The sequence below is a fragment of the Euprymna scolopes genome, chromosome 44 (assembly GCF_053919585.1).
Source record: "Euprymna scolopes isolate OS-2025 chromosome 44, ASM5391958v1, whole genome shotgun sequence".
Lineage (NCBI taxonomy): Eukaryota > Metazoa > Mollusca > Cephalopoda > Sepiida > Sepiolidae > Euprymna > Euprymna scolopes.
This window is the reverse complement of record NC_136525.1, coordinates 19,300,954-19,313,011: the sequence shown is the minus strand read 5'-3', so window position 1 is coordinate 19,313,011 and position 12,058 is coordinate 19,300,954. Positions and strand designations below refer to the sequence as shown.

Genomic DNA, 12,058 nt, shown 5'->3' with positions numbered 1-12,058 from the left:
AATTATCGCCCCATTAGCCTCCTGCCGCTTTTCGGCAAAAATATTTGAGTCCTTAGTAAATAAAGCCCTAGTCCAACACCTAACAGCTGCTAAACTCCTGACCGACATCAATATGGATTTATGCAAGCCCGTTCAACAGCAGATATCTTAACTGTAGTCTCTGAACGTATGTACCGTTCACTGGACAAAACAGGGGAGGGTAGAGCGGTTGCCCTTGATATATGCAAGGCTTTTGACAGGATATGGCACGATGGTCTTCTAAGGAAAATTAGATCATATGGTATCACTGGAAGAATACATAATGTAATTAAATCCTTCTTAAGTAAGAGAAAAATCCAAGTTGTCCTCCACGGTCGTACATCTAAACAATATGATATAAATGCAGGAGTGGCTCAGGGGTCTATCCTTGGTCCTTTATTATTCCTGATATTCATAAATGACCTGCCTGACAGAATTGTCTGTCAGATGGGTATATTTGCCGATGACACCACTCTCTATAACAGGCATGAGGGGAAAAAATGAACACATATCTAAGGACATGGCAGAAACACTAGAGGATGACCTCCAATCTGTAGTGGAATGGAGACAAAAATGGATGGCCACATTCAATGCTGCCAAGACTAAGCTTGTTTCCTTCAATAACTACAAGAAACCTTCTCTACCACCAATAGCAATGGCCAAAGACTCTTTATCTGAAATTACCTTTTACACTCCTCGGCCTAACTGGGAACATGAACTGGAATAGATACATTGAGAGCATTGCCAAGGCTGCTGCAAAGAAGGTGGGCTCTCTCTACCGTGCTAGAAAATTACTTACGCCTGAAAGTATCCTATACCTCTATAAGGCCACCATTCGCCCATGTATGGAGTACTGTTATCACATTTGGGCTGATGCATCTGTTGCTTGTCTCTCGCTCCTGGACAGGGTTCAAAAGCGAGTCGCCAACCTGATAGGTCCTGAACTGTCATCTTGGTTTCAACCTCTGCCCCATCGACGAAATGTTGCATCCCCCTGCCTGTTCTACAAATACTTTAATGATGAATGCTCTGACGAACTACAAGCACTTGTACCTCCTCGACATGACTACCCCCGACAAACCCGACAAGCAACTAAGTCCCACCCCTTTACAATAGAGATCCCTAGGTGTAAAAAAGCTTTTTACTCCAATAGTTTCTTTCCTAGAACTGCAAGTCTTTGGAACTTCCTTCCGGGATTCTTTTTTCCCAACTGTACTGATATGCAGAAGTTCAAGTGTAATGTGAACAAACATCTTGCTACTCAACTCCCTTCATAATGCCTCTGCAAATTATGTCCCCGATAGTAGCTCCCTACTTCAAAGTGGCACTGTGCCTTGTTAGGGGTGAAAATTGATTAAATAATAATAATAATAATAATAATAATAATAATAATAATATATATATATATATATATATATATATATAGTACTTTCTGAAATATATATGGCGATTATATATTTTGCAAATTACTAACTAGCTCTACATACGTATTGAGCACTTTTGAAGTAAATACTTAAAGTTTACGCATGAATTTATACTTTCGTATATTAATTTTATGTGAGTAAATGAAGTAGTTATATATATATATATATATATATATATATATATATATATATATATATATATAACTACTTCATTTATATATATATATACTGGCAAAAAACAAAAACAACAAGAAGGAATGACGTCATATTTGCATTTTTTCGGATATTACAATTGTTTCAATATAAACCAGATAATTTTACATTTTATATTATTTTTAAAAAATTCATATTTACATCTCATCAGATATGATTGAAAAAGTAATACAAAGTTTGTACGTATCTTGACACATTTTCATTCTGTTAAAACTAGATGGTAAAAGTGTTAAAACCACGTGGAGGTGGTAATCACCGCCCGATGTAGCTTCAACAGAATAAAAATCTGTCAAGATACGTACAAACTTATTTTTTTTCAAACATATCTGATGAGATGTAAATATGAAAATTTTTAAATGATATAAAATTTAAAATTGTCTGGTTTATGTCGAAACAATTGTAATATCCGAAAAATACAAATATGAAGTTATTCCTTCTTGTTTTTGGTTTTTGCCAGTATATATATATATATATATATATATATATATATATATATATATATATGAGGAAACAGTTAATGAAATATGTTAAAAAACACTTTGACAGGAGTTAAAAACATATTTAATTTGAAAAGGAAACACTAGATAAATGGATAGTCCTTAATCCGCGGGGTTTCGAAGAAATACTCTCCTTCTCATCAGAGGGTAGGAATTAGCAAAATGCAGGATCGGATTTTGCATGCAGAAGTATTTGATGAAACAACAAATAAGTCAAAGATCTTACTTGAAAACAAAATAAGTTAAGCAGAGGGAATATGGTAAAGAAAAGGTGATTACACATTAATGAATAGTCTGGTGGAAGATAAAAAAATCCAGTGACGGTAAAATCCAAATGTAAAACTTCAAGAAAGTTAAAAGAATTTCCATTTGTACAAGTAAAATATTTTGGTATTATCGAGCTTTTATATCTGGCTGAGATAACTTTATAAATATTAATTCTTTAATATTTATAATTTACTTTAATTTTACCATCTTGGATCATTTTGGTAAATTCAATTGTAATTTTCATTTTATATATATATATATATATATATATATATATATATATATATATATATATATATATATAAATAATTATTTTTTTACTATAATAATTAAATAGCTACAGACACTAGTGTTTCATCCTTTCGGGAATCTTCAGTGCAGGGTGTCACGATTAATACCAGTCGAACGATTTGAACCCCGCAACATGAGACATGTCTGGCTCGATTAAATAACGTTGAATTTAAACATTTTAATTTTAGATGTTCATTTACGTCAGTCAGACAGTGATCTAATCGTTATACGATGATCTTTATTCGAGAAAAGCAGTAACGTTCTAAAATGTCTTGTGTAGTTCGTATTGGACGGACTTTGTTAACGGTGACCACGAGATTGCTGCTTTTTTAATACTCGAATTTTTAATCAACTTTTCATCGACTCTATATATTTTAACTTATCGACGTTTACTGTGTATTTTAGTTTTCACTTTTAATTCTCATTTTCGCTCCTTCAACACCTGAAGATGATTCGTGGACGAATCGAAAGCACTCGTGACAGCAACAACTATGGAACTTTTATTAATATTTTTGATTTTGATACAAAAAAAGATTGTTATATATATATATATATATATATATATATATATACTTCATTTACTCACATAAACCTAATATACGAAAGTATAGATTTATGCGTAAAACTTTAAGTATTTACTTCAAAAGTGCTCAATACGTAGGTAGAGCTAGTTAGTAATTTATAAAATATATATGGCGATTAAGCTACACTGAATATTCTGCGTTTCATCCACTATAGGATTCGTCAGGCTTATGCGCGAATTCTGTGGTTGCTTATATATATATATATATATATATATATATATATATATGATTTTTCTTTGCTTTAAGTAAATACAGTCATATCTTGCTATGATGTCCAAACCGTTTTGATCATTATATAATTATAAATTAAAAAGAACTTAGAAAAACTTTAGAGAAGAAAATATTTTCCTATGTCTAATGTGTAGCATGGTTTAAAGATCTAAAGGTGAAACCTATTTTAAAATTATTGTTTGTGTTCTAACATTCTTTTCTATTAAAACATCTTAACATTAATAATTTTATCTGCAAGTATTTATTTCGCAAAATCAACAGGAACTGGATAATTAGAGGAATGGTCTAATCTCTGCTGATTTAAGGGCTCAGGATAAAAATCCCTAGCTGGGGGTTTACTAGACTGTGACAACTGATAGAGACGCATTGATGTGATGTATTGAAAAGATACGATGAAACATTGTCTTCCTCGCCAAACTGGTTAGGAATTTCGAATTAAGATCGAGTTGAATAAATCTCCTCTGCCTTCCAACAGTTTTGTATTGATTATATGTACAGATTTCTTGCAATGCTTTTTTTTTGTTTTGCCTGGAATCAATATGCATATGCAAAAAGATACTCACCATACTCAAAAATTTTCCATGTGTGTGATGCTGACTACCTATGCTTAGCTTCATCTTGAGAAGGAAGAACCTGAAAAGAACAAAAGAAAATCTTCCTGTAATCAGATAGTTAAAGGTCACATACAAGGTTACTTCCAAAAGTAAAGCCTCCTTCTTTTTAACTTAAAAATTTGAAAACCAAACCAAATAAACCTTCTCCGTCTACCATAATTTTTGTCTTGACTTAGTCCTTTTACAGTATAAGATAGAAAAGAAGGTGACGTCACATGGCACAAAAAGAGAGAGAGAGAGAGAGAGAGTGGGGAAAAAATTGTTAGCTCCTTTGAAGCACTACATGCATTGACATGTTAATTAAAAATGAGCCCATAAGATATGATTAAACAGTGATTATCGATCTATGTCTCCCTCATCCAACTGGTCAGTAATTTTGAATAAAGATTAAGTTGAATAAATCGCATCTGTCTCCCTACAGTTTTGCATTGGTATAATCTTGTAATGTGGCTGTTAGACTTTAACCATGTTGTTATATTTCAACCATTCAGACCCACACACTGTCAGAGAAACAAACAAACAAGGAAGGACACCGCCAAACATTCACGAGAAACACTCGTCTATCTGAAAACACTATTAATATAAATTCCCCTACTCTTTATCTGTGCCTAAACCTAAATGTACATTCCATGAAGAAAGTTTCTTTCTTTGAACGGAACGCCCGTGGAACTGTCTTCCGTTTGCCTGCTTTCCAGCTGACTACAATATGGCCATCTTCAAGTTTAATGCAAACAAGTTCTTGATGAGTCGTTCCACTTAAGTTAATAAATTTACAGAATCTCTACTACTAACGATTACTAGGATTCTGATACTCTACACTCTTTAACCCTTATCCTCGAATGGCCTCTGGGCCTTGATATGTAGTGACTCCTATGTAAAAAAAACAAAACAAAAACAAAAAAACTGAAATAATAATCTGTTTCTGTTTATCCTAACACTGTTTTCAGTTGTTTTTGACTTCTTATTTCTACTAAACTCAAGCAATGTCGGTTCAGATGTGTGGTTAATGATTGCAAGTTGCTTCACTAAGTACTGTTACAGGGGATGTTCATTGTCTTTATAGATTAAAACCCCTTTTTTTATATCGTGTCATTTTGTTGGCTTATTTGTGGACATAAAAGTGGAGAAATTCTATAAGTGTTATATTTTGGATTCCCGGGCACCATTGAGTAACCTAGCAAGGCACTGCAGTTGTCAATTGTTATTTTTATATAATTTTTTTTTTTTTTTTTTTTTTTACACTGTGGTCACCACTTATCAAGGCCCGGAAGCCACTCAGGGATAATTGCATCAGTATATAATTATTCAATAGTGAAAATATTATTGGAATGTTGCAAAAATAAAAACACTTATCCTCGAGTAGCCTCGGGGCCTTGATAAGTGGTGACTCCTATGTAAAAAAAAAAAAAATGACTTATCATTTATTTCAGTAATTTCTGACAATAAACACTTTGCTTCAAAATATAATTCATGCGTTGAACATGCCTGTCGAGACACCCTTTAATGCACGTGACTTTGTTGTCGTTTGCCTTTCTGCTTTTTCAACCACATGGCGCATTTTTTTCTCGCTGCCCAAGAATCAAAACATGTCCGATCGCTTACTTTGCTCGACCATGTTCCGTTTTTTTTCCTTTTTCTCTACTTCTTCTCGTGACGTTAGCGTGTGCACACTCGCTTAATATGTGCTAAGACGACTGCTGCTAATATTTTCGCTAATCAGCTATTCTACGGCTGCTGCTGATTTTCTCACATGCACCCATAAGCACTATGTGACCATAAGAGCGCACCGCTTCATTACAGTCTTAGACTGAACTGATATTTTTTTTTTTTTTTTTTTACATAGAGGTCACCACTTATCAAGGCCCGGAAGCTACTCGGGGATAAGGGTTAATGCGTGAACATTAATCAATGGGATAGTATCGTAGTAATCGTTAGTATTGGAGATTTGATAAAGTGTCTTACTTAAGGGGGCGATTCATCAGGAATTTGTTTATGTTGGACTTGAAGACATCCAAGTTGTAGTCAGGTGGGAAACAGGCAAACGGAAGAGAGTTCCACAGGCGTGCACTTCTAAGAAAGAAGCTTTGTTCATGGTATCTACGTTTTAATTTAGGCACAGATAAAGAGTGGGGAAAATTACTGACAGGGGTTTCAGCTAGACGGGTGTTTTTCGTGAAAGATTGGCGAGGGGGGACCAGAGATTGGAGCTCAGACGAGCACTTGCCATCGAAATAACGATGAAACAAAGACAGGCTCGCAACATCTCTTCTGTGGGAGAGAGGTTGCAGGGAAGAGAAAAGGGCACCCCCCACTAAGCCACGAAGTCTATTTTGTACTCTGTCAAGGCAGGATAGGCTGTTTTTAGCAGCTCCTGCCCAGATATGGCAACAGTATTCCATCCTTGGACGTACTTGGCTTTTATATAGATAGAGAATTGCATCAGCAGTGAGATATCTTCTGGAGCGGTAGAAGGATAGAAGGATCTTCTGAAAACCAAAAGAAAATCATTCTGCAATCAGATATTTAAAGATCACATTCAAGTAAAAACTCCTATTCTCTTCTTTTAAACTAAAAAAAACCGAAGAGCTACAAAGACGGGAATGGTACCATTAAAACGAGCGACTTTTTCGAACTCCAGAATTTTTTTTTCTACATATTCACCACCATTCGCAATGCACTTTTGCCAGGAATTCACTGGCACCTCTCTGCTTCTGACGCACAGCAATGAAAGAGGTTGACCTCATAAAGAGTTTCATACCGTCAATATCTGCAACAGAGAGATAAAACTCTCAGGTCATCATAATAATGCAATTTGCAATCCCCTTTGATTCATTCATGCGGAATAAAAATTGGAGGCATTATTTTTGAACGCCCCCCCCCCCCATAAAACAGATTTAACAGTTGCATGAGGCTAGTGAGGTCATTACATAATGAGGGAAAGAGTGGGGCATAAATTCTGGAGATTTTGATGACATTACATGTGATGTAGTATATATATATATATATATATATATATATATATATATATATATATACATATATATATATATATATATATGTATATATATTACATCACATGTGATGTAATATATATATATATATATATATATATATATATATATATATATATATATATAAGCGAGATAAGACATTGATAGAAATCAGATGAAAATCCTGATAGATATTACTTGAGATAATAATTTAAGGGTAATCTGCTGAATTGTGCTGAAAAGCAAAAGAAGTGTCTATTCACAGCTGAACATTTTGCTAACCGCATTTCATTTCCTCTGATGATATTCGCCATTATTGAAAATCCATGGATCAAGGAAATTAACATAACCCCTTCTAACCCCTTCTACATATTCCTTTGTCAAACAATAAATTCTTAATTCGAATATATGTGTCTATATGTTGTTTTTGCAGAATTTAAAATTTAACCACCAAACTTATATATATATATATATATATATATATATATATATATATATATATATATATATATATATATATATAACTACTTAATTTACTCACATAAAATTAATATACGAAAGTATAGATTTATGCGTAAACTTTAAGTATTTACTTCAAAAGTGCACAATACGTAGGTAGAGCTAGTTAGTAAGTTATAAAATGTATATGACAATTAAGCTACACTGAATATTCCGCGTTTCATCCACTCTAGGATTCTTCAGGCACATAAGCCTGAAGAATCCTAGAATGGATGAAACACGGCATATTCAGTGTAGCTTAATCGCCATATACATTTTATAACTTACTATATATATATATATATATATATATATATATATATATATATATATATATATATTTACGTGCATAAATGTATACCTATGAACACGCATGTTTCTGGCTTTTTAGCCTTCGTCAGTATAGGTCAGGATCGAACTCATGACATCAGTATCCGCATGCTTAACCGATGTACCTCCGTCAATTACCACTTTTTTTTTTTTTACATTTTCACCCCAAACAAGGCACATTGCCACTTTGTTTTAGAGAGGGCTACTATCAGGGAGATAAGCATCAGGGGTACTGTGTAGGGAGTTGTGCAGCAAGATGTCGGTTCACGTTACGCTTGAACTTCTGCATATCAGTACAGTTGGGGAATCAGGGACCCAGAAGGGAATTCCAGAGTCTAGCTGTTCTGGGGAAAGAAACTACTGGAGTAGAAGGCTCGCTTACATCTAGGGATCTCTACTGTGAAGAGATGGGATTTAGCTGCTTGTCAGGTTTGTCGGGGTATTTACGTCGAGGGGGCACAAGTGCTTGCAGTTCGTCAGAGTATTCACCATTAAAGTACTTGTAGAACAGGCAGAGGGATGCAACATTTTGTCGATGGGACAGAGGCTGAAGTTTAGATGACAGTTCAGGATTCTGTGTAGGGAGTTGTGCAGCAAGATGTCGGTTCACGTTACGCTTGAACTTCTGCATATCAGTACAGTTGGGGAATCAGGGACCCAGAAGGGAATTCCAGAGTCTAGCTGTTCTGGGGAAAGAAACTACTGGAGTAGAAGGCTCGCTTACATCTAGGGATCTCTACTGTGAAGAGATGGGATTTAGCTGCTTGTCAGGTTTGTCGGGGTATTTACGTCGAGGGGGCACAAGTGCTTGCAGTTCGTCAGAGTATTCACCATTAAAGTACTTGTAGAACAGGCAGAGGGATGCAACATTTTGTCGATGGGACAGAGGCTGAAGTTTAGATGACAGTTCAGGACCTATCAGATTGGCGACTCTCTTTTGAACTTTTTCTAGGAGCGAGAGACTAGTGGCAGAAGCACCAGCCCAAATATGACAACAATAATCCATACATGGGTGAATGGTGGCCTTATAGAGGAATAGGATACTTTCGGGCCTTAGTAGCTTTCTAGCACGGTAGAGAGAACCTATCTTCTTTGCAGCGGTCCTGGCAATACTCTCAATGTAATTGTTCCAACTCATGTTTTCTGTGAACGTTAGGCCGAGGAGTTTAAAAGATGTACTTTCAGATGAAGAGTCATTGGCCATTGCTATTGGCGGTAGGGAAGGTTTCTTGTAATTATTGAAGGAAACAAGTACGTTTTTTTTTTTATCGCTTATAAAGTTCAGATTTTGTTATTGGCATATTACTGACGTCATTAGTTCGATCCTGACCTGTGTTGACGTAGTCTACAAAGCCAGAAACACGCGTGTCCATAGGTATACTTTAATGTACGTTAAAAAAATATTTAATAATAAAAATAAATACGTCCCATAAAAAATAAGGGCCATCTATTCATATATGAATAACAATAAGAGCTTATAGTTCTTAAAAAACCGCTAAAGTAGTGACAAAACTAAAACCAACAGCGTTTCGAAGTTGTTAATATCGCTAAAAAATGCCAATAAAAAATCTTTTATATATATATATATATATATATATATATATATATATATATATATATATATATATATATATATATACATATATATATATATAATCTTCTCTTTCTACAATATATTTTATTTTCTTCTCCATATTCATCGTATATTTATTTCTTTATATATAATATAAAGCTGTGTTTGTGTGTGTGTCTGGTCACGAATAGGCTCCTATATGGTTGACTATTTTAAAAAACTGATTACATATAATGATAGATGATGTATCGAGACACAGGGATGGGTATGTTTGATCTGGCAGCACAGTGGTTCATTAAAATTGAGGGCTCTGCGTTCCCGCTTGGTCCACAAAGTATGGAAATAAAAAATTTAAAAATTAAAAAAAAAAAAACGTTTATAAGTGTTTTTGTACAGAAGCATACTTTGATAAGTATGTTTTAACTTAAATAGAGATGGTATAATAAAATTGTGGAGTCTGCGTTCACGCCTGGCCTCCATAGAATGGAAATGGGTACAAACTTTAATAAAGACTTTTCATATCTATCTGCGTAAATATACTTTGATAATTATGTTTCTGTTTGAAGAAATATAGTATAATAAAATTATGGGGTATTCGTTCGCACCTGACCCCCATAGAATGGAAATATGTCACAAAGTTTAACAAGGTTTTTTTTAATATAGATCCACAGAATATTGTGATAAGTGTTTCAGTGTGAACAGGTATGGTATAATAAATGATGGGGTGTATCTATTTTATTTTTACTTTCATCATATTTTGTTTTGGTTTTGATATCCCCAAATTCAACCCAAATTTACAACCCTTCCTTTTTATAGCCTATCATACTTTCATGAATCAGAGTCCATTTTCTGTAAGCTGTTTTTGAACCCAGTCAACGACGGGTACTTTAACTAGTATATATATAAAATAAAATAATATTTTTGAATTTTACCGTCATTGGATACTTTACCTTTCACCAGACTAACCATTCACGTGAATCATTTTTTTTTATTCACCCTATTTCATCTACTTCAGTTTTTGTTATCAAGTAAGGTCTTTGACTTACTTGCAGTTTCATCAAATACTTTTGTATGCAAAATCCGATCCCGCATTTTGTTAAATCCTACCATCTGATGAGAAGGAAAGTATTTCTTCGAAACTCCGCGGATTAAGGACTATTCACTTATTTTGTGTTTTCTTTTCAAATTAAATGTCTTTAACTCTTTTTCAAGGTGTTTTTTAACATGTTTTATTAACTATTTGCTCTTATATATATATATATATATATATATATATATATATATATATATATATATATATATATATATATATATATATATATTAATAAATAGTGATCTATAACGATAAATAATAAAATTGCACTTTTAAAAACAAAAATAGGTTTAAGGCTCCTATTTTATTTCAGTTTATTAACTGTCCTCTGCTGTATTAGCTGAGCGTTTCGCCATATTCCGGCGGTTTACATATATATAAACTGCTGAAATGTGTTGACGCAACATTCACGAAAATACAGGTCGTTCACTTCATAAGTACCAGAAAAGAAAAGGAAAATGTGATAAAACAAAATTAAAAAAAAAAAACAAACAAAAAAAAAAACGGCAGAGGCTTAGCATACCATCAATCTTCTTTTTCTTTTTCTTTTTTGCGTCCCACCCCTTCAATCTGTCTTCCCGAGTATACAACATGTCTATCAATCCATTTCTGTCGGCTTGTAGTTCGACCTTCTTTTAATTAAAACAGGAGTACGTTTCATTACAAAGTGCTTTAAGCGGATATTCTATATTACAGTTGTTAATCTGACCTCATGGCACGCTTGACCTAGATTTTGAAGGTCAAAGGTCAGACTAAAATACCTGGATTTGTATTAATCTTTCCACATAGAATTAAGCAATCAAATCCTTTCTCACTACTGAGCATGTACTCTATAAAACCGTGGATTCGGTATATATATATATATATATATATATATATATATATATATATATATATATATATATATATATATATATATATATATATATATATATATTTTACTATAATAATTAAATACCTACAGACACTAGTATTTCGGGAATCTTCAGTGCAGGGTGTCAGTTTAGGGTGTCACGATTAACACCAGTCGACAGATTCGAACACGGCAACACGAGCCATCTCTGACTCGATTAGCAAAGACCGTATCCATTCGGCTACCATTAACCGCCTGCCGAAATTAAAAAGATCGCTCAGAATATAGAAAAGGTATCCAACAAGATCGGAAAAAGAAATTATATATATATATATATATATATATATATATATATATATATATATATATACACACACACACACACACACACACTTAAAGAGAGTAAGCGGACAAACGAAGTATTAACAAAAAGGCATTTTAACTTCGAGCGAAGATGTGCCACAACCAGGATATCGAATGTGGAGGGTCGGTTTAAATTCGTTTAAATACTCATTTATAACACGGAAAAAGCCGATAACTGCTCACGACTAAATTGTCCAGAGCACGGTTTACTTATAGTCC

General features: G+C 33.8%; 1 protein-coding gene across 5 annotated transcripts in view; it reads right to left on the bottom strand.

Annotated features, from left to right (window-relative positions):
• Positions 1–12,058, bottom strand: part of LOC145268721 (band 3 anion transport protein-like) — a 971,550-nt gene that overhangs the window by 473,582 nt on the left and 485,910 nt on the right. For all 5 annotated transcript variants that reach the window (XM_080124275.1, XM_080124277.1, XM_080124273.1 and 2 more), the window contains one exon: positions 4,089–4,158. The gene's annotated coding sequence lies outside the window, so the exon portion shown is untranslated. The remainder of the gene's footprint in view (positions 1–4,088; positions 4,159–12,058) is intronic.